At 37.0% G+C, this 27732-nt stretch overlaps 1 long non-coding RNA gene and 1 other non-coding gene across 2 annotated transcripts in view; one reads left to right on the forward strand and one right to left on the reverse strand.

The window, feature by feature from the left end:
* Nucleotides 1–27732, forward strand: part of LOC102161640 (uncharacterized) — a 729975-nt gene that overhangs the window by 598541 nt on the left and 103702 nt on the right. The gene's annotated exons all lie outside the window — the stretch shown is intronic.
* Nucleotides 21453–21518, reverse strand: LOC146395530 (small nucleolar RNA SNORD36). Its single transcript, XR_014831631.1, has one exon. It is a non-coding gene; the product is annotated as a small nucleolar RNA SNORD36 (small nucleolar RNA).

Raw genomic sequence — 27732 nt, forward strand, 5'->3', positions numbered from 1 at the left:
TTGTGACCAGACATCCCTAGACCTAAACATCTAAACAAGTATTGCCCCTTACTAGGGCATGGTGCTGTTCAGTGAGGGAAGAGCCGCAGAGTTTTTAAGAGAACAACAACATATAACATTGCTTTTTTCTCTACAAAAAGCCATAGATATTTATAAAGCTCTGTCCTAGGAGAACCAAGCCACATAACATAACAAAAAACATTCACATCAATGTCTAAAGAATTATATAAAGCTGAAAGGATAAATGATATTCTTGTCTTGACCCCTGGACTAAAGGGGCCTAGTTTCCTTTATTGCTATAAAACCAGGTACATGACAGATGTTCAATATGCTGGTAAAAGAATCTGGAACTAATAGTAAAAACAGTAAAAGTAATAGCATAATTTTCTATGTCCTCTCTTCCGTTTCTATAGGCTCAACAAGTAAAGGCACATCAGATGGACAAGAGCTAAAAAAAATAGGCTTGTAACCATCAGATTTAATGATTATTATGAATTTGTTCTTGGTAAAAACAAACTTAATTATAGTTTTATTTAAGAGTACCAGAAAGGTACATGGGAAAAAAAAAGTCTTCTCATCTTCAAAACCAGTATTTCTAAGACTTTACAGAAAGCAGTTTACTATTCATTAAAGTAAGAGGCTAATCTAAGTGTTTTGTCATTTACATTCCTGTGTTTGCAGTTAGTGTCATTTTTAAATCACCTAGATATTTAAATAAAATATTAATTAAAAAATTAAAATGACTTCATTAATTAGCTATAGAGATCTATATAATGTGCTGTGCAGGCCTGATTTTGAGAGCAGATATAAAAAGCAGCACAAATTGGGTTAATTTAAACTCAAACAAAAGTCAGCTGGCAGAAAGTAAAGACCTCTCTGACCTCTTGTTCAAATCCTGGAAGCTATAAATCCCACTAAACTATTTAGCTCTTTATTAAGCAAGTCAAACAAAAGATAATCAACATTGTAATTATTGTTCAATTATAGGCAGAATAATAAGCCTGGTTTTTATTTGTCAAAGCAACAGGCCTTAAGTGATACGTAAAACCATTTTAATAAATAGAAAGCTGTAGGTTATATAGCAATTAAAGAAAAATCATAAGACCAAACGCTTAAAATTCGTTGAAACCTTAACAGTATCCATTAAGCTTTTTGAAAGGCAAGGTTACAAGGGTAACTAAAATCCAAAACTCAAGGACAGAATCTGTTCAGGTTTCACAATCTTCAGTGTCTCATTTTTATCAAAAAGTTCAGCCAAAGAGAGAAGGAAAATTGAAAAATCTGTAGGACTCCAAACCGCAAGTTAAGTGACCTTAGTTTTTCCTTGTCAAGTGTCTCAAAAACAAGAAGCAGGATGTTCTGTAAACCAAAAGTTTAAAATCTGGGTAACACTTTATGGAGTATTTATTAAGTACTTTAAAACAAACAATTAATAAATGACTGGAAGAAATTCTATACTTAATTATTTTAAGATGCATTTGTTCTTCATTGCTCATGCAACACATGAAGCAATATGCTTTACAATGCCCTTAAAATGGATTCTTAAATAATTTTAAAGCACTAATTTTCTTGAAAACCTGCTAAGTTGTCGCTTCTAAATCACTGAGTAGAAATAATTTTGAAAATAAATTTGTATTGAATTATTATATTTAATACTTTGCAAATAAATATTGATAGTATGTTTCTTTTATAAATAAAAATTATAGAGAAATCTCTAGTTAACAGCTTCTTTCCTAAAAATATTTCTGTTATTGATAAAGAAGTTAAAAATAGGAGGATGGTATGACACCTTTTGAAAGCAATCTAGTCTTTCTTGAAATATAAACTCTTTTTCTGTCTGAATATATGCTTAAATTTCAAAAGTCTGTGTTTTGGGATTTGCATTATAATTGAACAGTTTTAAGTGAGCAGTCCTCAAGGTTACAGAAACCTTGTATAATCAACCTGTGGAGAAACTTCATAAACACAAAGCAAAACTTCAAACCCTTAAGTACATTTCTACAATATGAATTGAAGAGAAAAAAAGTGTAGCGAGAATAATGTCAGCTGATCTCAGTCTTTGGGTTTTGGTTTGGTTTTGTGTTGGTTGAAAGAAAGAGGAAGATTTCTGTGGTAAATATGGAATCCACTGAAACCTCCTGTTTTTGGGATTTCAACCAGGACGCAAAGCTCTGGCAAAACACAACATTCTGTTTCTAAGAAAAGAGGTTTACAGAGCTCAGAAAACCTTGGACATCAAATGGTTCTAACAAAACAACATTTTGATGATTTAAGTATAAATGAATCAGAAACATATGGATTAAATTTCTCTTAAAATACACATGGGTTTAAAAATTAAGGGTGAAAGTGTTTGGCAAAATGATTTTTTAGCTTTACTGAATCCAAAAGTTTTGAAAAATAGTTCAAGTTGACAAACTCAAGGCACAACAGAATTCTTCAGCATTTCATTGGTAGTACCAACCAACTCTTACCTCAAATACTGTGGGTTTCTGCCCCATTCAAAAGGTTAGTCAGATACTGCCTTATCTGTTCTGGTTGCTATAACAAAATACCGTGGTCTGGGTGGCTTATAAACAGCAAACATTTATTTCTCACCATTCCCAAAGCTAGAACATCCAAGATCAAAGCGTCAGCAGATTCCGTGTCTGAAGAGGTCCTGCTTCCTGGTTCATAGAAAGCTATGTTCTTGCCATGTCCTCACACGGAAGAAGGGGCAAGGGAGTTCCATGAGGGTTTTTTTTTTTTTTTTTTTTTTTTTTTTGCTTAATACCATTCATAAGAGCTCCATCCTCATGACCTAATCATCCCGTAGGCCCCATTTCCAAACGTGGTCACACTAGACATGAGGATTTAAGATATGAATGGAAGGTACACCAACAAGGTACAAAAGCAAGGTGGGTACACCAGCAACTCAGGCATAATTTTTTTAATTAAACATTAAATTATGGAATGTTCAGCTTTTTTGTAAATCTTACAATCATTGTAAATCATTCCAGGAAAATGGAAAGAGCTTCCAGAAATTCAAAACCAGGAATAATCTCTTCCTACTTTTGCAAAACCCAGAGGTGCTGGTTACAACAAATGCAATCATTTTCTAAACTGTTAAATAGGGGTCAGCTGTGTTAGAAATACCTAAGTTTTTTATTTAAAATCTACCACAGGGAAGTCTTTGGAGGCAGGACTGGGCATCTCTATATTATATAAACTCTGATTCATATGCCCTCTAAATCTGGAGAGTCACCTCAGTAATACATGAGGAGGGTACTATCAGATCTCATGAGAGAATTGTGTCGTCCTTTTCTGAGTGGCTATCTTAAGTGTCACATAGATTTGATTTCTAGCCTAAAAGATCCTCAGGGGCAGGGAATGTACTCACATTCACCATTGCAGCCTCAACCCAGTGTACCAGTCCTAAAGTGAAAACAAACAGAGGTGTTCTAATAAAGTCAGTGAACCAAAAGGTATAATTTTTTTCTTTAAACTTTTCAGGCAGTAATATACTTTGAGATATTTTTGAAGGGTCATGATAGCTATAAAATACTCTATTAACATTTTATTTTCTATCTTTTTTTTTAATTATTGGATCTCAAAATATAAATGAGAGAATGTTTAGGTAGATTTGTTTGTATATTGGAATTATGGAGAAATAGCTTAAAACATATTGTAGCTTTTTTCTAAGTAATATCAGTCCACCTAAATTGATCTTCCTCTGCTAAATCTCATGAATAATTCTGTCAAGGGAGTAAATGTTAAATCCAGGATACAGTATCTTTACAAAGTTACTTGCTTAATGACTCTGTCAGTATCTGGTATCGCAGGAACAAGCAGAAAGTTTATCCCTGTAAAGTGATAGTGCAAAAGAAAAATAAGTGATGAATCACAACCAGCTAAAATATTTATGCCAAAAGAATAAAGAAATGTAATGACAGGCAAGAAAATAATTTAATACCTATGATTATTGAAAGTATTATTTTTAGGTGTAATAGTTGCACCTATGTTGTTTTCTCTGTTTATAAAACGAATGTTTCATGTTTCTGAGAAATTTTCTCACAACCTAGAATCAGTACAAATGATAACAGTTTGATAACTACCCCATCAACTGCCTTAGGTTTTCACATGTGTTTATATGTAGATACACACACACACACACCCTTTAAAAATACCCTAAAATTTGGACTTATAATTGCAAATGCATTTTAAAAATTAATCTAACAGTAATAATTTTCCTGCATTAGCAAATATTTCTTATTTTAATGGTTAGAAAATAGCTCGTCTAATTTATTTAACTGTTCCCTGTTTATGCATGTGGGTCTTTTGGTAGTTTTGCTATTATAAATATATTCTGTTATATTAATATATATATATTATATATATATATTCACTATTAAAGTGCATTTTAAGGCACATCCCTGATGATTATCCTAAGACGAACTCTTAATTTAGAATTGATAACAATAGTGACTATTTATGGTGCATTTTCTCTGAGCTTGTAAAAATTCATTTATTTATTTCTCACACAATAGCTGCAAGGTGGGTATTTCCAATTTTACATTCTCAGGGTCAAAAATCTAGTAAGAGGTGGAGTCAGAATTTGAACCTAGCACTGTCTTTTTTTTTTCTAAATCCTACACTCTTCACCTAGATAAAATTAATGTGTTAAAGAATATTTGAAAAAATTTTAGGTCAGTATTAAATTGCTCTGCAGAAAGGTGGAGCCAGTTTGTATATTTTATGTGAATCAACAGTAACGAAAGAGTAGGAACAAATTTTTAACTTGTTTTTTCTCATTAATGAAGGTAAATATTTTTCATATGTCTATTTCCATTTGTGCTTCTGTAAAAAGTCTGTTTTGTTCTTTGCCCATTTGTTACAGTCCTTATCTAACAGATTTATGAAATAAATTACTTAAATCATTTTCCCATTTTGGCACTTGCCTTTAATTTTTATATGGTATTTTTGATTTACAGAGAATTGCATTTTTATGAAACAAAGGAATATTGATTTCCTCAATATTTTGATAAATATGTTGTTTAGCAAGCAACTCCCTTTTTATATGCACATAAATTTGCATGTCAATTTTGTTTTCATTTTTTACATTTAACTCTAATTCATCTCAAATTAATTTTGATGTTTAAATGCAATTTGTTGAACGTTAATGTATTCATCATTATTTTGTATTCATATATTTTATGAGTTTTTTATATGAAAGAATGTATACTCTACCAACAGAGTTTATTTCTTCCCTTCCATATTTTATTATTTTAATTTCTTTTCCTTTTCTAAATTGCACTTGCTACAATTTATAATTGAAGGAATAGTAGTAAGCATTTTCATGTTGTTCCTCATTTAATACTTCTTACTGGGATATACTTCCAATAGCATCAGGCTTCTAACATTCCCTATTTATTTGTTTATTCTTTTAATGAATATTTATTGAATACCAATTATTTGCCAGCTCTTATTTTAGGTGCTTGGGATACATCTATGAACAAAATTCCTAGTTTTGAGGAACTCATTGGATGACTATTATAGATTATCTTTTTTAGGTTAATAATAGATTATCTATTCCCTTGCATTGTCAGTTTCCTAATTTTTTTTAATGAATACATTGAATTTTGTTAAGTGTGTTTTCTCCTTTTCTGATTTTTTTAATTTTTTAAAAAGAAGTTGAATAACTTTATTATGTTTTTTAATAGTTATTTCCCCAATACAATTTTTTTCTACTGTACAGTATGGTGACCCACTCACACATACATGTACATATTCAATTTTTGCACATTATCATGCTCCATCATAAGTGACTAGACATTAATTCCTGTGCTACACATCAGGATCTCATTGCTAATCCATTCAAAAGGCAGTAGTTTATATCTATTTACCCCAAGCTCACCAACCACCCCACTCCCTCCCCCTCCCCCTTGGCAACCACAAGTCTATTTGCCAAGTCCATGATTTTCTTTTCTGTGGAAAGTTTCCTTTTTTTTTTTTTTTTTGCCTTTTCTAGGGCGGGCCGTTCCCACAGCATATGGAGATTCACAGGCTAGGGGTCTAATCGGAGCTGTAGCCACCAGCCTACACCAGAGCCATAGATAGCAACAAGGGATCCAAGTCTGCAACCTACACCACAGCTCAAGGCAACGCCAGATTCTTAACACACTGAGCAAGGCCAGGTATGGAATCCGCAACCTTATGGTTCCTAGTCGGATTCGTTAACCACTGCACCATGATGGGAAGTCCTCCTTTTCTGATTTTATTGAGATGACTTTTTCCCCCAATGTGTTATGGTAGTTAAATCTTCATTGTGTTTCCTGGATCCATAATTTTCTTTTCATATTTCAGATATCAATTTTATAATCAGGATTGTAATTACTTTATATAATTGAATATAAATGATTCTATCTTATTTTCTGTAAGAAATCATGTCAGATTAGAAGCATCTAAAGTTTACTCAATTGTAAAACCATTTGGAAGTATATTTGCTTATGATTTGATTATGTAAAGAGACATAATTATGGATTTAGTTTTGTAGTTTATAGAACTACTCAGGACTTCTATATTTTTTTTAAATTGGTTTTATCTCCATGTATTTTCAAATCTATTGCTATAGATATACTGTCAGTGTTCTATAATTTTAAAAGTTTGATGTTTATTTGCTCTCTCATTTTTAACATTTGTTTCTTCTCTGTATTTTTAAAATAATCATACCAGAAATTAATATCAATGATTTATTTTGAGTTCATTTTTATGAAGTGTGTAAAGGTTTTTTTGGTTTTTTTGGTTTTTTTTTTTTTGTCTTTTTGCCTTTTTCTAGGGCCACACTCGCGGCATATGGAGGTTCCCAGGCTAGGGGTCCAATCGGAGCTATAGCTGCTGGCCTACACCACAGCTCACAGCAACGCCGGATCCTTAACCCACTGAGCAAGGCCAGGGATCGAACCTGCAACCTCATGGTTCCTAGTCGGATTCATTAACTACTGCGCCACGATGGGAACTCCACATACATTATTCTAATCTCTGCCTTCATCTTCACATCCCTTTCTCCCCTGTTTCTGTATCCTAAAACCTCTTGCCTTTTTTCTTATAAGGAAACGATTTAGGGTCTACTCTAACTCCAGGATGAACTCATCTTATGATCCTTAATTTAATTATATCTGCAAAGACCTTTTTACTACATAAGATCACATGCACAAATTCTAGGAGTTAGGACTCAGACTTCTCTTTTGAGGCTGTGACATTCAACCCATTGGTGTTTTTCAGTTTGGGAGGTTTCTACTGACCTATATCCAAGCTCACTGAGTCTTTCTTTGGTGTGCTGTTTTTTAACACAATTTTCAATTCCTATGATTTCTGTTAATTTTTTATTGCCTCCTTAATTTTCTAAATTATGTAATGCATATTACATCCGTATTCTGTGACTCTCACTTTCAACATTGTTTCAACTTGGGTGTTGTATTAGTCTTTTTGGGCTGCCATTACAAAATACCATAGACTAGGTAGCTTAAACAACAAAAATTAATTTTCCTACACTTCTAGAGTCTGGAAGTCTGAGATTAGGATACCAGCACACCTGAGTTCTGATGATAACTCTCTTCCTGGCTTGTAGAAGCCTACTTTCTCACTCTATTCTCACGTGGCAGAGAGAGAGCTCTGGTGTCTCTTTCTTTTAAGGGCACTAATTCCATCATAAAGACCCCACCCTCATGACCTTATCTGTGAATCAAACTACTTTTCAATGGTCTCACCTTCAAATACCATCCCACGAGTGTTGAGAGGATGCAGTTCAGTCCTCAGCAGGTGCCTAAATAACTTATATTTATTCTTTGTTCTTTCTTACTCACAGTGGCTGCTTTGAGGGATTTTGCTCCTTGAGAGTATGCTGGTAGTCAGGAACACTCTTTACCCATGATCACTTCAGCCCTCTTCAAGGCAAGACCAGCTTTTTCACCTTCCTGTCATTCTTAATTTCATTCTCCCCATGACAGTGGAGAATCTGGCCCTAGGACATGTCCAATTCCTGGCTGCCTACTGATCCAAGTAGGTTTCCTGCTACTCTGACTCCTTGGACTCCAGCCCCTTGGTCACATCCAGGCTGTCAGCCTCTGAAGCCCTGGATTAAGTTCCTGTAGCCCATTTTGGCAGTATTATCATTCAAAAAAAAATTACAGAGTTATTTAGAGTATGTATGGTTAATTATAACTTCTGTGTACATTGTATTTATAAAAGTAAGCTTGGTGATCTAGCTCTGGATCATTACATTAATTTCTATGTTGTTAATTTCTTATACAATGGTAACTTGAAACAGAAGAATTCAAAATAGTAAATTGTTCTTTTTGAATCTTTATTTTACAAAGCTTCTGTTGGAGGGGGCAATGAATACACTCTCAGGTTATTCTGACCATATAATAGAGGAAATCAGGTTTTAGTAGGAAAGGTAATTTTACACTGCATTTCAGGACTACAATACAGCCAGGGAATTACATGGTTCTGACTTTTTTTTTTCAACTAAACATTTTCTTTCTCCGAAATATAAGCATATCATGTTTAGTCTAAAGTGAGCTTAGAAACTTGTTCATGATTTGGCAGACATGGCTAAGAGGAGAGAACCAAAGTTATATAGGAAATACAGACATGGTACAATGGTTAATTAACAGCTAACTTTCAGTACCTTTTCTCTTTAATGACCTTAAATTAAACAGGAACTTTTGGTCTTTTTGTATCATTTTGTTTTCTTATAGAGATGTGGATTTTTTTTTCCTGTACATTCTTTTTTTTTTCTTTATATTGGATTTTTTAAAACTGAAGTATAGTTAGTTTACAGTGTTGTAATAATTTTAGGTATACAGCAAAGCGATTCAGTTCTACATAGTCTTTTTCAGATTTGTTTCCACTGTAGATTATTATAAGATACTGAATATAGTTCTCTGTGCTATACAGAGTAGTTCCTTACCTTACATTCTTCATGGTTGTAATGGGACTTTAAAAACAGGAAGAAAATAGTTATGGTATAATGGTAATTGAATAAAAAGCAATACAAATTATAAAACTGTAATATTCTAGCACATTTTTCATTTAATTTTCCTCAATGTGTTATTTTTTAAAAAATTGAAAATAAGAACTGAAAGAGCAGTACAATAAACACAAGTTTACATTTCATCTAAATTCAATAATTGTTAATATTCTGTCATATTTACTACTATTCTCTCTCTCACCTCCCCCCACACATTTATTAATGTGGAATCATTGGAAAGAAGTAGCAGAGATTATGACATTTCACCCATAAACAGTTTAATATGTATCTTCTGAAAAAGAAGGATCTTCTCCAAAGAAAATAAATAATTCCTTAATAAAATAAAATATTTAGTTTATATTGGATATTTAAGTATCCAGAGGGGGAGGAGGGAGGAGGGAAGGGTGGAGGAGGAGCAGGAAGAGGAGGAGCAGCAGAAGGAAAAAGAAACAGGTCAATGGCCTATTAAAAAGGATTCTTGGACAACAGCAGTTTATCCTTTGCAGTATTTGTCTGCCTTCTGTTATTTGAGGTCATAACAAGGCCACTACTCCATTGGTAAATTCAGTTTCTAGATGCAGAAAGAATAGGTATGTTGTGCTTCTGTGGAAAGCAGATGACTGGTTGAGGAGGATCAGTGGAAAGGAAAGTTTGAGAGTCACTCTCAGACTTCTGCCTTTGTAATCTTGTGCTAACTCATATTGAAATGATTAGTTCTTTTAATAAGAGTCATGACTATTAAAAAAAAAGAGAGACTTATTTTAATAAATTCAATAGAAATGATGTATAGAAACGAGTTTTGATTTCTCTACTGTTTTGAATCACTGCAATGTGGAAAGATTTTCATTTTCTAAAGATGAACTTGAGTTTTGTAAACAGTTGGAATTTGTGAACTAGGCCTGGTGACCAAGAACTATGAAATAAACAAACTAATATCAATTTGGTAACATCAAAAATATTTTCACTGAAAGTACACAAAATACTAAAATGGTTAAGGAGCCAATTATTGTGCCATAGTTCACACCTACTTATGAATATCATATGCTGATAACACATAAAGTTTATTGATTTTACCGTTGGTCTACGTTAGTCTAATAACCACATTAACACAAACATTCTATTTCATAATTATTGAACATTTAAAATAGCTTTTTTAAGTGATGATTTTGTAATTTAGAGCTAAATAGAGAACTTTTCCCCCCTCATATCTTTCTCTGCAACAATTTCTCTTTGTGCCACCTTTATCTCTTTCCGTGTGCCATTCTTGGTTAAAAACCTTTCCTGCCTTGATATGGCCATTGTTTTAAGACCAGGATCCGGCAGTCAGGGCACTATGTAAGCCAGTCCCTTTGCACCAGTGTGACATATTTCCCATATTCTCTCTTCCATCAGTCTTCAGTGTCCTCACTTTTCCATTCTAAACACAGTAGTTATCGATTCATTGATCATGCATTTATTAAATGCCTATTAAAATTAGACACTGTGCTAAACTTTGAGAATGCAAAGAGGAACGAACATCATTCTTAACCTCAAAGAACTCATACCATAGTGGGGTTGCCAGGTAACAGACAGTAATTTAACACAATGTAAGGAGTACAAATACATTCTAGTGATCAGACAATTTTATGACAGACTGTACTTCCATCCATTATTATTTGCTGTTGTTATTTTTCCTTCAAGTCTAAAATAAAACAAAATATAAAGAGTAAAAGCTCAATGGCACATTACAGCATGTATAATCCACTCCCCTCATTTTACAAACAATCAAAACTAAGCCCCAGAGAGGATACATGCTGAGTGAACAGAATTAGAATTCAACTTCTCAACTCATAGCCTAGTGCCTGTTCAAGATATTAAACTAGGTTAAGGAGCAATTGATTAATTGACAACAAGGACTATTAGACAGACACCTGAAATATCATCGCTTGTCCCTCCACATCAGATCCTGCGGCAGGAACTTAAAGGTAGGTAGCTTTTTGAGGAAGTTCTCACAGGAAGTCTAAAGATGGATAAGGCAGAGGAGCCCATAAAGAGTGTGATTGTGAGTGAGCTACCACTGTTAGCAGCTGGGGCTCATCCCTCTTTGGACCTTCCCAATCACTGTATAGCATATGCCTCAGAATTGTACTACAGAAGGATAGGGAAGCTGGGGTATTTATCAGTAACTCATGTCCCTTGTTATTTTGGAGGTTGCTCTTGGGACCATTAAACCCCCAGAGCTCCACAGCTGTGGGCAGTGTGCACAAGTTCTTAGAAAGCCAGAGAAATGTCTCGTAGTGAAGCAGAGATTTCCCATCAGCAGTTGTAGAAAATGTCCATCTTAGCTTCAAATAAGTACTAAGGTAAGCCAGGCATATGGAGCAGGGTGCCTATGGCATCTGCTACAAGGATGGATAAAGATTTTTTTGAGGATGAAATAGAGGTAAATGCCACTTTCTTAATAATTCTGCCAGTGTCAGCTCAACCGTGGTCACCCCTATCACTTCAGAGGTCAACATTGACTGTTACTCTCATTCTGGATAACTACTACAGTGTAAGAATTTCGCTCTCTCCATCAAAGTGCTATATTCACTGTGTTTTGTAGAATAAGATGGGAAAGAGTGGTAGTGATCCTCGCTATCCAAATTTTTTTTTCACATAGAGAGTGTTCCTTTATATCTCTCCATATTTTTCATTATTTGTTTAAAACGTTGTGTGCCTTGGACTCTGGAACAGTAGTATTTTTCAAATTAAGTTGTTGTTTTCATTTTGCTCTAGTATCTTTGAAAGGACAAATTAAAGATGTTGCTTACAGGGTTAAATAATCTAGTTACTGTTGAGGTCACTGTTCAAGTATTCATAAATAAATCTAAATTTCTTTGGTCTGGAACTTGTCCCTGAACAGTTTATTTATTTGAGGATACAATCTGAGCTAGAAGTCCTGGGAGCTGTTTTATTTGTTTTTTGTTCGCCTAGTTTTGTTGTTGTTGTTGTTGTTGTTATGTGTTTGTTTTCTTTTTTTGTTTGTTATTAGAGTGTATTTTGATACTTCTAACTTGTGGTTTGAGTGGATCCCATGACATCAGCAGGCATGTGCACTTTTTTTTTCCTTTTTGGTAAGAAAGTAACCAGAGTGTTTGAAAAATTGGGAATATGATTTGTGTTTAAGACTTCTTTAGAAATTTAGGTTGATTCTTGTACTGGGTTAATATGTGATGGTCTCGGATCTACCCCCCTTTCATTTTCTTTGCTATGTGTTAAAAGGATTCAAAGGATTTTGGTGATGACTGCATTTTTCAAACTTATCTGATTCAATGAGATTTGAAAATAACTTAGTAAAGCAAAAAAATTCTAGCCATATCTTCATTGGGCTCTTGATGTCCTGTGAGTGACTGTGTATAAACAATGAGAAGTGAAACTTTCGAGGCCTCGGTTTCCTCATCTGTTAAACATGCAAATTTATCAATAGATGATCTCATAAAGCCTTTTATTCTTCACAGTCTTGTGACTTTTTATAGGTGTTGGAGACTTTTCCCATTTTATATGTTTCCAACAATGCTTATTCAGCTAATTTCTTCAAACTGATTAAAGCTGATCCAGTTTTAAATATGAGCAAGATATTCCTAGATACTATTGTCATTTCTGTTGTAGAGTCAACCTTAGTCATCTAAATTTTATGATCAGTTAATTTTATGATAACCCAAAGGGACTGGGGATTGTTTCCTGTCTCTAACAACCCACAACCCCCAATATCCTATGGGATGAGAGAGAAAAGAACAGTGAAGGGAAGACAGGGTAGGATTGCAAGAAACTGTGTTCCCTGTATTCTTCTGGCTCAGGAAATTGAATCAAGGAAGCAGAGGCCACTATCAGACTGGAATCACTAACCATACCCCAGAGGTTTCAGCCAACCGCCGAAATTAGAATCTTCCCCATGGGTGTATAAGCCCAATTAGGCACTGGCCACCAGGTGGCGCCAAACTGCAGCTATGACACAGGTGAATTTGAATCATTTAGTTTCTTGGATCATGCTGTCCTGGTCATTTCATAACACTTGCAATAAATGGATACTCAAATGTTAGGGGAACTTTCTTTTTTCACATCTCCAATCCCATTATGGATGAATCCTGTCAGTTGTGCTAAGTCCTCCTCACTGCCCCTAGGTAAAGTTGAAAACCTTCAGCATTGTCTAAAACAAAGTCGCCTTATTTTCACTATCACCTCTCCCTCTTTCCCCTAAACTCTTACATAGTATAGTTTAGTTATCTGGGAACAACAACCATTCACTAAATCTCCATCTCCTCATGACTTTGCAAATGCCATTCTGTGTGAATTGCCTTTCCCACCACACTGCTTGTGCTCAAGATCTAATTAAATGCTTTTGCTCTTGAAAAGGTCAAACCTCTAAGATGTCCTCTTCTGTGAAGTCTCTTGGATTACATCCATCCTTACAAAAGGCGGGGTTATTAATCTCTATTTCTCTGGTCTTCCAAAGCACTTTGTTCATACTTGTTTTCATTATCATTTCTCACATTAAATATCATTACTGGTGTCTATCAGTTTGCCACTCAGAAGGTGAATGATTCAAGCATAGGAACAAACCAAAGTTTTTGCCTTTGTGTCACCAGCATCTAACACCACATTTATCACATACTATACATTGAATAATTGTATCTTGAATAAAAAGACAGTATTTGAATACAAATGTGTGTATCTAAATTTGCGAGTTGGATTAATTTTAAACAAATATGGTCAGCTAAGCCTGTAAAAGAAGCAAGTGGTGATCTCCCTATAAAGCAAGTAATCCTTTCTTAAGGTAGATGAGCACTGGATCCTTGTTTGTTTGTTTTTGTTGTTTAAGTCGATTTGCTGTTGTCTTAGAGTAAATATTCATGAGTATCATATCATGTTGTATACCATCAGTGGTCTGAAAATATTTGTATGTGTTACCCTTCCCAGAGTTAGTTGGTTTATAGGACAAAGTAAAATTTACCCGACATTGGGCAAACTTCCTTTCACTATGGTCTTCTCCTAAGGAGGACTGACATAAATTCCCTAGTTCTGACTTTCCTAGTCTCACTCTTAGCTACAGTGATGATCATTGAATGGTCACTGGCGTATGTCTTAAGAAGACAAAATGATACCTAAAACAAATGTCCCAGCTGAGTTCAAAATCAGAAGGCAGTTTATTTCAAGAATTGGAAAGGATCTTAGTCCATATGTCTTATTTTCACAGCTGAGGGAATGATGACATAGGAAAGTTAGATGGGTTCCCACACAGTGTATTAAAGGGAGAATTGCAGCAAGAAACCCACTTACTCCCACTCTACCCTGTTGCTTTTCTTTGACCCACAGAGTTAATAGGTCATCATGATTTACTTAGTTTATGACTTGGATAAACAAACAAGTCTGAGCAGTGATAGAAGAAAAGCCCACAAATGGCAACTTAGTTACAGACTATAGGCTAGAGTCCTTGCAACATCCTGGCCCCAGAATCCAATCTCAATACTCCAATCTATTCCAATGTTTTGGTTTTTTAATCACCTCTTTTGTTCTGAGAAGCCCTTATAGATACTCTAGAATTCTTTATACTTTTGATCTAGTCTGGGGTCTTATTTTGGCAGTTAAAGGACCTGGAGTGTCCCACAAAGAACTGTTTGCTTTCTTATCTAATCTTTAGTGCATCTAGCAGCAAAACAGATGGTTTCATGGTATCATTCTGCCAGCAGAAGGTTGTTTAAGGATACACAACTTCTGTCACTTTTATTGTGTGGTTGAGTAAACAATTTGAGGCATTTCCAGCTCCTGACTACGTCACATATTTGTAATTTTCTTTCTGCAGCCCCAGTTTGCTTCCCCTCTTTGGGGCTAGGTTCTAACTCTGAAGATCCAGCAAATGTTTTCTGAATAGGCGTGGCGTTCCTCTGTTTAGGCAATACAGACTAGAAGCCTTGAAAATGCAGTTTGATGTTGTTTTCTGAGTTCTCTGCTACCTCCCAGAGTTGTGAAATTCTTGGAATGGCAGTTCACTTGGCCCCAACTTTTCACAGCTATCTTGGCCCCAACTTTTCACCTGTTTCCTCTTTTTTCATCTCCTCGGTGAATTGTAAAAGTGATTTTAAAGAAAAGGATCCTATTGCCATGTTGTATCCTCTTTCAATCACACATGAGGTGTTAGGATGAAACTTAATACCTTGTGGACCTGTCTGCACTGTATGAACACCGAGGTACCTATGAAGCCCTGTAGGACATATCAAGGCTGATACCAGTTTTGGAACCTGGGTAAACCCTGGGGAGAATCCAAGACCATGAGCTGCTTCTTGGCAGGCCAGGCCACCTGCTAACAAAGCAGAAACATGCAGGGAGTTTGCAATCACTAGTCAGAAAGAAAATAAAGTTGTTGATGCCAGAAGCTTCATAAATTACAGCACAATCTCAGGAAGGGGGGATTAAAAGGGCAGAAAGTAGACACCTGAATCTAATAACAAACTGGAGTGTTTTCAATTGCCAGAAAACTTGGACACGGAAAAAAAAAATTCTGTTTGCCTCTGGCCTATAAATAAATGATACCCTCTGATGCCACTAATCAGTCTGATCCTGACCTCACCTAAGTGCAAGTTATGCCTTTTGATGACTACAGTTGTGTATTTTGAGCCTTCTTTTCCTATTGTTAGGGTGACTCTTGGATGCAGATCCTTGGCAGATGACAGTCTTGTGTTAGTGCTTTATCAGTCAGTGGTAACATAAATCCAACAAGCTTTTCATAACATTAAATGTATTCAATGTAGACTGTCCATTCTTTCGAGAAATAGATTTTTCTACTTTCCCATATTATTAAAATGTCCAGTCCTTTATGAAATGATGGAGAAAATAGAGAGTAGATGATACATTTTTTTATTTAAATGTCTCTGTTGGCAAAATTACAAGTTGGCAAACTTGAGTCATTCTTCACAGTTTAACAGTTCTTAAAAAAGAAAAAGCCAAGGAATTATTAGTGTCCATTTTAGCAGATTCAGTTCAATGTAGCAGATTTCTTCATTGATCAAAGAGTTCGGATATTGTGGCCTCTTCTGCAGCAGATTTGGTTTGATCTAAAGGTCTCCATGGAAAGGAAGGTGTGTGTCAGAAGGAAGGGGATAGGAGTTCCTGTTGTGGCTCAGTGGGTTAAAAACCCAACTAGTATCCATGAAGATGTGGGTTGGATCCCTGGCCTTGTTCCGTGGGTGAAAGATCCGGTCAGGGTAGGTCGCAGATGCGGCTTGGATCCATTGTTGCTGTGGCTTCGGTGTAAGCCGGCAGCTACGACTCCAGTTCAGTCTCTAGCCTGGGCACTTTCATATGTCATGGCTGCAGCTCTAAACAGGGGAAGGAAAAAAAAGGAACCATAGGTTGTATTTCACCTAGATGGCTAACAAGATCATCACCATGCTTGTAGGACTGCTTCTCTCTCTTTGGATGTCTGCACACCTAAATTGAACTATGTTACAAAATGCTCACAGCCCCACCCCACCCCACCCCAGGTCCAGGCCCTCCAGGTCCACGCTTCATGGGTACCTTAGTCTCATAATTATCAGTACTGGGGCCAGCGCCGATCTGACTTTCCTCCACTGCCACCAGGCGACACAGATGAAGAATGCCCCAGTAAGCTGAGGGCCACTGCCCAATGCCACTCTGCTTTTTCCACCTTCAGCTCCTCCCTACTTTTCTTTTTTCTTCTGCCCCTCTCCCCACTGCCAGCTCCCCTCCCCTGGCCCCCCCAGCCATTTCCCCTTTTTATGTTCAGACCTCCAGTCTTGTGTCTGGCCACTCAAAATCCTCTATTGTGGAAGCTGCAAACAGATCTGTCTTGACCTGAAGCCACACCTCATTAGGCTTTCTATCTTATGTTTTATCCTTGAAAGCCTGAAACCAAGCTTCCCTGTGACAGCTAATAAAATGAAGCTTATTCGTGGTGCTGATGATTACCTAATGCAAACTCTGTTGGGAGTCCTTGCCTCTAAATAGATACAGCGCCTTAACCTGAAGGACTGATGGTAAGAGTGCAATGTTGTGATCAGATGAAATGTACCCTGCCTGCTTTATTTAAATGTAAGCATGTGTGCCATTCTTAAGATGCCTAAGGTTAGTAATATTGGACATTAAAAACAAACAAACAAAAAGCCTCTTCTTTCCCTCCTTTTCTCCTCTACAAGTAAATTCCTGCTAACAACTTTCTATTGACACCTTTCTCCATACTGCTTACATTACTTCTCAGCTGAGCCACTCCAGTGGGTCTCTAACTGGTTCCTTGTTTCCAGCTTAGTTTCTACCCTCTCCCTATGCTTCATGTTCCTGGTCCTCAATTAACTATCCCCCAATTCAGCTGTCAGAGTGATTTTTCTAAAATATAATCCTGCAGCTATGCAGCTTGAAAGCCCGCAGTAATTCTCTTTGCCCTGTCATGGTTATCTCCTTATTCCCACTGGCCTCATGATCAGTGAGAACCCCCAAAGGACTCAATCCATTTAAAAATAACCCTACGCTCCCAAATAGTATTCCCTCTTCCTAGAGCAATCCTGTCTTCAATGTCTACAGTGTCTTCACTGTCATCTTGGAGGACAGTTCAGTGTCACCCTCTACTTCTTCATATGTACACCTTTTACATCCTATGAGGGCAGCATTCTGCATTATAATTATCAACTGATCTTCCTCCCTCACTAGAGAGTGATCTCCTGGAGGTTTGGACTTCTGATTTTTTCCCTTGATATTCTCAATGCCCAGCTTAATCCCTAGTGTTGAGAAATTACAGGAAAAATAAATACTCATTCAAAGTTTGCAAGACGGCTGCCCTAGTAATAGGACTTTCCTAACGTGGTTTTCCTTCAAGTAAAATCTCTTTCTGTTCTGTTAGGGCCCTGTATTATGTGCTATCTATAATAAAAATCAAAGGGCTCTTTGATCCCAGGTGCTGGAGAGAACCTTAGAGAAAACACCCCCTTCCTCTCTCATTTACATGTGAGGCCAGGAGCAATGACAGGCCACTCTTCTTAGCTCCTGCTTCCACTTCCAGGATTATGTTTCCAACACACCCTCTCCCCTCAACTTCAAGTCCCCCAAATTAGGAGGTAGTGGAGTGGAGGGTAATAACTGATGCTGGATAAATGATGTTTCTTGTTTCTCTCCCCTCATATAGAATATGGGAAGCAAGAGAATAGGATTCTGTAGGGTTAGGAAAACAGTAAAATCTTCATTAGAACTTAAGAACACTGGAGGTTGGGACCCAGTTTCCAGTTCCAGCTATGTCATACTTTATGTAGCAAGCCTGAATGGAAATGCTACAGAGATGAATCCAGTAGGGGAGGAGCATTAGAAGACATTTAAAGAAGAAGCAGCAGCCTTAAGATCAAGTACTGAACTACTGACATACAAACATTAAAATGCGGGAGCTAAAGCTCAGAGATTCTGAATACTTTCCAGAGGTGATTGGGCAAAACCCTAAATGCCCTTACTCCAAGTCCAGTGATCTTCAATATTGTCTTTTGCTATGGTTGATAAACCAATCATTTATAAGCAAGATATAAGATGCAACTCTCAAGATGTGGAGGAAAAAAAAAAAAACTATTTAAAAGCACTAAGTGGGAGAAGGTGGGAAAAGCCCTGTCCCTTTATCAAATGACAAGAATAGCCCTTAAACATGACAGTGACAGGAAGGCCCCTTTTACATCATTTTTCCCTCACAAATGTCAGCCATGATCTAATCATGTGGGCAGGCAAAGATGATGGGAGGCAGAGCCTCAGTAAAGTGGGAACAGATAGAAATGACTAACTCAGATTGGATGAGTTAAATCCATAGATCTTGATAACTTCCACACTAAAGAACTTAAGAAATTGGCCACAGTCATTGCTGAGTCACATACAATTATCTTCAAAAACTCACAGAGGGCTTAAAGTGGCCCCAAACTGGAATATATCGTATCAGTTCTTTTAGAGGCGGATTACAGACCACCCCGGACATTGCTGATTTACCAGAGAGGGGAAAGAGATTAACTCAAAATGTTGGTTTTTCAATGCCTAGAAGATAATAGGGTTGGAATCAATTGAACTTGTGGGAATGGGATCATAAAATTCGGGGCCGAGCGTGTTTTGGGGGATCATGTCATATGTTGCCTTTATTTATAGAGGAGTAAAATGAGTTTTAGAGAATTTAAGTCAGAAATCTTTAAGAGTTCATTTCATAATTTAACGACAGTGTGGCAAGTCCAGGAAGCTGAGGTGATGGATAAATGCAATATTTACAGGCTTAAAAACAAAAAACAAACAAACAAAAAACTCTAAATGATTTTCTTCTGGGTGCATGCTTTCTGTTATTGGGTGCATGCTTTCTGTTATACACCAGGAAATGAGTCTGTAGCTGGAAATTCTGGCACCACTCAAGTATGAGGAAAACCTCTCAGCTATAGTTTGCAAAATAATCAAGATCTTGATACACCTAGAGGTCATGCTGCAAGTTAACTAACACTTTAGAGAGAGAATAATACTTTCTTAGTTCAGTAAGTTACTGTGGCTTTTTCACTTTCCCTTTGTAATGTAGACTTCTTAAAACTTTGAGTGAATCAAGTCACAGCAAGAGACCTCATCCTACAAAATCAAAGAATTTGCTGGCAGTGAACATTGAATATAAAAATGTGGCTTTCTAAGTATTCTTTCCACATTCTGAATAGTTTTTGTCAAACTAGAGCAATTTTAAGTAACTAAAAAAAATGGCACAAGATTCCTTTCCTTTGATTTCTGGATCATTTATTTAAACTTCTATCAGGCTTTGGAGCCCCTTCCCCCAAGTTTTTCTGAGGCATCCGTTGAAAATGCCTCATTGGTAGGGTCATGCTTGATGAGAAGGGAAATAAACTCAGATAAAATCTGTCGTCACAGGTGCCTCTGGCCACTCTGAAGATACAGTCATCCCTCGGTATTCAGTGGGGGGACTGGTTCCATGACACCAAAAGCCAGGGGTGCTCAAGTCACTTAGATAAAATGGCAGTTGCTGACCGTGTCTATCTGCGGATTCTGCATCCAGGGATTTATCTAATCTCCCGTGGACCACATGCTAGAATGATTAACCTAGTCTTTCCTCTGTGGGCAGCTCTTCTTTGTGCTTTTTGTCTCTCCAAACTTCCTCCCCTGATCAAAATTGTATTGTCCTGTATTTTCCTGCCTTAGGACATTTCAAGTGACAGTTCTTTTTGTATAATAGATGAATTCTGGATGATGAATTTATATTTATACTCCATTATGTTTACTATGCTGTTGGTAAGTTCTCATTTAAGTGTTTATTTGAAAGAGAACACTCTAAAGAGGTCCTTCCATTTCTGGTCCAACCCATCTTCTTTTTACTGTCTGGGGAGGGGAATGCTATAAATTATCATGGGAGAAAGAGAAGAACTCAAGCAACCTAAGAGGTTATGGAAGGTGAAGTAGGGATAGTGTAAGTCATCAGAGAGACTCTTTTTTTTTTTTTTTTTTAAAGCAATATCTCCAGCGTTGTTGTGAACTGTGGTGTAGGTCACAGATGTGGCTCGGATCCTGTGTTGTTGTGGCTCTGGCGTAGGCCGGTGGCTACAGCTCCAATTAGACCCCTAGCCTGGGAACCTCCGTATGCCGCAGGTAAGTCCCTAAAAAAGACAGAAAGACAAAAAAATAAAATAAATAAATAAAGGAATATCTGTTAACTCCTTGCTAGAGTTTAAGACCATCACGTTTGAGACTAACTCCTCTCCTTTGACTCTGTGCTTCCATTTCTGCTTAGATGTTTTCAGGAACCTAAAGGTTCAGAAACAGTCATTCTTTTTTCAGAGAGCACTAAGTTTAATAGTCCATAGAACAAAATTGTAGCATCCCCAAAATGCATCTGCCCATTCTTTTTAAGCTACAGTGCCTACTTCTGTCTTCCAAGTCAGTGTAGAGCAATTCCTACAACTTTTGCACAACTTTAAGATCCCTCAGACATGATTGCTAGAGGTTGTAAGTACGTTTGATATTTTTATCCTGGAAAGTTTTCCTTTGTTCTGAAAAGCTATAGTCTGGTCAAAGGAAATATTGTACTGTATTGCAAAGAGGTTAAATTTTCTGTCAATGTCATATGAGTGTTAGAAGCTAACTTCAGAAGTTTCTGGTTAGAAATATTGGTTCTTTGACTCAATATGTGGAAGTCTTCACTTATATACACCTGCTTGGATAGATTGTGGGAAGACCACAGACAAGTGATTAAACTCGAGATGTTTCAGGCAAAGCATGCTATTTCTTCTTACTGTAAAAAATAAGGAACATTTCTGAGTCATTGCAGTCTTGGAATGTAATGCCAAACAAATGAGAACCAGACCACAAACAGTGGGGCCAAGTACATCATTACTGAGTGAGTAATGTGAACAACTTACATAAACTGTGGCTAAAACTGAGTTTTTAGCAGATGATCATAACCTTTTGATTGCATCAAGAACAGTTAAAAGCTCTTTAATCTGCATGTTGTCCTTCAGGAAAGAAAAACTCATCAATCCTATTCATAATCTCTAAGACCTGCAATTTTTCATTAAGATTTAACCCCACCTTTCTCTGATTCTTCTCATAGATAGCAGCAGAGATGACTAAAAAGAATCAGCTGGGGCCCAAATATGTTGCTTCTATTGACCAGAGCAGGGGAAAAATGCTACAGGTTAATTTTTTTTTTTTTTTTTTTTTTTTGTCTTTTTAGGGCTGCACCCTTAGCACATGGAGGTTCCCAGACTAGGGGTTAAATCAGAGCTACAGCTGCCAGCCATAGCCACACCAGCTCATAGCAAGACCGGATCCTTAACCCACTGAGCGAGGCTAGGGATCAAACCCACAACCTCATGGTTCCTAGTCGGATTTGTTTCTGCTGCGCCACGATGGAAACTCCATTCTTCCTTTCTTTAAAGTGTTGTATAATGGCCTTTCAAAAGTTTAGCTAATGTAATAGCTTATGTATTTCTTTCGAGTATTTGTGTTATATACACTATACAGAGTTTCTAATCCTTTAGAAAATAGCTTTTCTTTTCTATCAGGGCAATTTCCTTCTAATGATTATGAATGACATCTGCCCATAGTTCCATTTTGTTGGAAGTCTATTTTCTTTAACAAATGAAAGGCAATGCCACTTTTCACCAAGGATTCTCTTTAAAATGGAAGTAAAGAAGCAAAGAACATTATTAACTCCTTCTGGGAAGGAGATTAAAATCTGGTTTTACTCCCTAAATAAAATATTAGTGTGGACAACACCAATTTTTAGATGTATGTTCAAAACACCTAGTTCAGGCATCCCTGATAACTATCTCATAGCTCAATCAGTTTTGATATTTTTGGATACTTTCTCTCTGTTCGCATTTTAGTGATAGTTTAACTGGTTCCTGTGTACTTAGGAAGAAACTAAGAAAACGAAAAAAAAAAGAAGCAAAAGAGGTTAAGAGCTTTCCTGAAAGGAATTGGTATTCTCTAAGCTTAAATCTTGATCCAAATCCTCTCTCTTTTTTATTCCACCTTTTGTTCTGTAGTTACAGGATCTCAGCCCCTACCCCAGACCAACTGAATCAAAAGCTTAATTTTAATATAAGCCCTAGGTAGATCAAAAGATGTTCTACAATTCACTGACTGTCTAAAGTTGTGATTAACACTAAATATTCTCACCTGGAAACTCCTGTTGCCCTATTCCATCCACCCACTTCCTCTCCTCCCTCGCCCACTCAAACCTTCTCAGTTTTAATTTCCTGCTATTCTCAACTCTTGGGAAAAACTCTATGTAGTTTAAATATCCACGCATAGAATCCCTTTAGTATTCTTCCTTTTCAACATTTTGACCTTATCTCTCCCAATCATCTTTTCCTCCTCCTGTCTCAGTATTTGGTCCCATAGTCTTAAATCCTGAAACCTTCCATTAATGAAAATTGCTAATTCACCATAATCTTAATGTTGATCCTCCTGCTCACAGGTTATCATCCATTACCTTTCAATTTCACTCCCTCTGGTACTCAAACTTTAATGAACTTCCAATCCCCCTGGGATGTACAATGTATTTGACTTTCCCACTTTTTCTTTTTTCTTACTCTCACCACATCTTGGTGTCCCTTCTTTCCCGTCCTACATCCCATAGCCCATCTATAATCACTCCTTTGAAACTATCTCCAATATCCTTGCTTTCTTTTTTTTTCTTTCTTTCTTTTTTTTTTCATTCATTCTTTCTTTTTTTTTTCTTTCTTTCTTCTTTCTTTCTTTCTTTTTTTCTTTCTTTCTTTTTTTTCTTTTTTTTTTTTTTTAGGGCCGCACCTGAGGCATTCGGAAGTTCCCCAGGCTAGGGGTTGAATCGAGCTACAGCTGCTGGCCTACACCACAGTCACAGCAATGCCAGATCTGAGATGCATCTGTGACCTATACCACAGCTCATGGCAATGCTGGATTCTTAACCCACTGAGCAAGGCCATGAATTGAACCGCATCCACATGAGTCCTAGTTGGGTTTGTTAACTGCTGAGCCATGAAGGGAACTCCTTCCTTGCTTTCTTTATACTCATCTTCCAAAAGCTCATCACTGGCTAAATTAAACTCTTCCTTTACTCTTTTTAAGATTTGGCCCAGGAGTTCCCGTCATGCGCAGTTGTTAATGAATCCGACTAGGAACCATGAGGTTGCGGGTTCGATCCCTGCCCTTGCTCAGTGGGTTAAGGATCTGGCGTTGCCGTGAGCTGTGGTGTAGGTTGCAGACGCGGCTCAGATCCTGTGTTGCTGTGGCTCTGGTGTAGGCCGGCAGCTACAGCTCTGATTCGACTCCTAGCCTGGGAACCTCCATACGCCGCTGGAGTGGCCCAAGAAATGGCAAAAAGACCAAAAAAAAAAGACTCGGCCCAACTCAACTGGCTGAAGAAAAACATGAAATCATGCTAATGGCCCTACCTTAAATTAAAGATCATTAATTTCAAGTAGGGCCTTAGGACTGCCTGACAGTTCAGTATTTTTCTCTCCTTTTAGATGAGTGCTCTTCTCTCTTCTCTACTCAAATCTCATCCTCTCTCCAGCACATCTTCTCTTCCAGTGATCACGTCTTCCCTCTCCTCACTCTCAGTTGATGACCTTTCTATTTCAGAGTACAGAAGTAATGAGGTCTCTCCTCCACGCACACACATCTATTTATCTTCATATGGGTGTCTTTTGCTTATTAGGAAAAACAAACCGTACTTACATACTCCTAGTAAGTCCAGCCTCTTTATTTGGGCACTACATGGCTTTTTTATTGCAAAGACATAGCTTTGGAAATGCTCCTCTTTCTCACATGATCAATTTTTCTCTCCATATTGGATTCATCATAAAACAATATAGTGTAATTTCTCCCATCTCACTCTTGTGGCTCATATCTTGAAATCTACTGTCCTATTTTTCTCTTTCCTTGTGCAGGAAAACACCTTGAAGGAGTTTTCTCTCTATTTGTCTCTAATTTCTTTCCTTCTCTTAATTAAATCCACTCCAATAAGGCTTTGCCTTTAGCTCTCCACTAAAACTTTTTTTTCCTCTCAAAGTTATCAGTTATCTTGGTGTTTCTGACTGCAACCAACAGTCAGTTATTCCCATTGTGCTTGATCTTTCAGTTGCATTTGACACAGTGACAATTTGAGCTCTTTCTTAAAACAATTTCTTTAGTTGGTTTTCTGGATATAACACACTCCCGGTTTTTTTTACTTAATTGGCTGTTCTTTCTCAATGGGCTTTACTGGTGTCTCATCGTTTCCCTGAATTCTAAATTTTGGTGTGCCCCAGGGCTTCAGTCCTTCATCCATACTTTATCTGTGCTGTCTATCCTGGTGATATCATTCATTCCTAATTTTCTATCTCCAGCCTTGGACCCTTTCCTGATCTCTAAATTCGCATGCAATTGCCTACTTAATATCTCCCTCTAGATGCTGAATAGGCATTTCGTACATTAACACACCCCAAACTGAATTCTCAATCTTCATCTCCAAGCCTACTTCCACCTACAGTCTTCCACATCTCACTAGATGGCAATTGCACTTAGCCAGTTTCTCAAGCCAAAGACTAAGTCATCCTTGGCTTCTCCATTAGCAAATCCTGTCAGCCCTACTATCAAAATATGTCTTAAGTCTGACCACTTTTTCACCATTACTTCCCACATCCAAGCTTCTACCATTGCTCACTTATACTCCTGCAGATGCCTCCTGATTGGTTTTCTAGTTCAGCTCTTGTCAATCCACCCTCCAGTCTCTTCCTCATGTAGCAGCCACAGTGGTTCCTTAAAATCATGTCAGACACTATCCCCCCACCTCCAGTTCAGAACCCTCCAATGTGTCTACTATACTCAGAGAAAAACCAGCCTCATTTCAATGGCTCTAATGAGCTACATCTTGCCATTCTTCATTTCTACAGCTCCTTTTCTTCTTCATTCTAGCCTAATGATGAATGCCCCTGCCCCAGGACCTTTGTACTTGCTATTTCTTCCACCTGAGATATTTTTCTCTCAAGTTCCTCCAACTTTTTAGAAGCCTCTATTTCTCTACTCTGCCTAATTCCTTGCCCTTGTATTTATCACACTGACATATATATATATATATATATATATATATATATATATGTCAACATCCTTATCAGTATCTATCAATATTTTGTTTAAGATTTCTCTGCATTGACAGAATTCATTCTCTACAAGAGCAATGATCTGAGATAATTTTGTTACTGCTATATCCTCAGTGCTTTGTTCAATATTAGATACATATTTGTGCTCAATATGTATTTTCCACCTGACTGAGTGAATACATGAATAGTCTGTTAGTCCAGTTATGAGGTGCTAGAATTGCTTGTGGCCCAGACTTTCTGAGTTATCCCAAGTTTTCCACCTAATCATAGACTTACCTATATTTTAAAACTTTGTAAATTATCTAATTCAGTACCTTCTCCAATGATGGAATTTAAAGGTCTGTTTTCTTTGCACTCTGAGCACAGCTGTTTAATGGCTACCCACTGGTGGCTGTCCTCCTCTGTATACACTCTGCCTTGATGAACCACAGGGAGCCTTGTTTTTATCCAAACTCCAATGCCAATTACATTGTTGTGGGAAAAGTCTCTGTTATGAATACCTTTATGGATGTTTACAAGAACCTAGTAAGGACTGTGTACCCTGTGGGTGCTTAATAAATAGTTGGGTAGTGACTGGCTATAGTAATTGTATCCACCTGAAATTAATTATTTTTATCTTGATCATTGTTTCTCCAGGTCGACAATAAGGCAAGCCTGTTGCAATTTGTTTTTGGTTGTTATATCCATGCCTGGTGCCCCCTGGAGATCCCAAATATATGTTAATTGATGATAAAGTGAATAGTGCTCTTGCTGGCATCTGTTACAGATTTTCAAAGAAATCTCCCTAGTATATTATCATAGAATTTATTAAACCTAGAAACATTTCCAAAACATATGTTTATAGTTTTATATTTTGAACTGTTCCAAGAATGAATTCTCCTCACTGGTGTTCCAACCTCCTGCCTGTCTCCCCTCCAGTCTGTCCTTATATCATTGTTGAGTTACTTTCCTGAATCACAGCTCCAATCATGCCATTTTTCTGCTGGAACAGTGTTGGTGATCCCCTACTGAATGCCAAAAAAGGCCAAATTCATCAACATATATGCAAAGTGACAAGCCCAGTAGCTCTTCCATTGCTATGTTAAGTATTGCCCAAACTTTGTTTTTGTAAAGCACTTGAGTCACACAGAATAGTAACAGTTATTCTGTGGAAAAAAAAAAAAAACAAAAAAAAAAACGGTTAGAAGCCAAATAGGTTTGGGGAATGCTGTGTTAACATGATGCCAGATTCTTGACGTTAGGACTTCTCATAACCTTTAAAATTCTCAACATGAATCTCTGAAAGAGATTATTTTGACCATAGAATTTTTTTTTTTTTCAAGAAATTCTGCTATATTCTGCAAGATTCTGGTTTTCCCCTACAACACAGTTTGGAACATAACGTAACTCTCAACTTACTATCATGCAATTCAAGATTCTGTTCATCACCTACCTGGCTGGCCCCAGTTTCTGATACTCCCCACTGCCATTTAGTATTTCTAAATGGCTCATTAGGAGTTCCCTGGTGGCCTATTGGTTAAGGATTCAGTGTTGTCACTGCTGTGGTTTGGGTTTGATCCTTGGCTCGAGAACCTCCCATGCTGTGGCCTCTGCCAAAATAAATAAATTTAATTAAAGGCTCATCAGGAGTTCCTTGGTGTCTCAGTGGGTTAAGGATCCAGTATTGTGATTGCTGTGGTTCTGGTTACGCTGTGGCATGGCTTCTATCCATGGCCCAGGAAATTTTGTGTGCTGTGGGCATGACCAAATAAATAAATAAATAAGTAAATAAAAGGCTCATCATAGAAGGATACTTTACACCTCTGTTTGAAATGCCTTATAGACAGTCATCCAGCTGATTTATACTCACCTCGAAGCATTTGTCCAGGGGTGAGCTCATTATGGAAGCCTTTCCTGAAACCAATATGTATCATAATACCTCTTATCAGAGACCTTACCACACTATATTGACATTATCTCTTTAGGTATTTATTTCTTTCACTGCCTTCAGTGCACTGGGCAGAGGGATTGTATTTTATTCATCTTCACATACTTACTGCCTAATATGGAAAAATAGCAGGCACTTGATAACTATTTGTTGAACTAAACTAAAGAGAGCAGATGATGTACATATTTGGAAAAGTA

This window comes from Sus scrofa, chromosome 16 (assembly GCF_054392235.1).
Source record: "Sus scrofa isolate SSC_HxYL_T2T_F1_AM1 chromosome 16, Sscrofa_HxYL_maternal_Yorkshire_Landrace_v2.0, whole genome shotgun sequence".
Lineage (NCBI taxonomy): Eukaryota > Metazoa > Chordata > Mammalia > Artiodactyla > Suidae > Sus > Sus scrofa.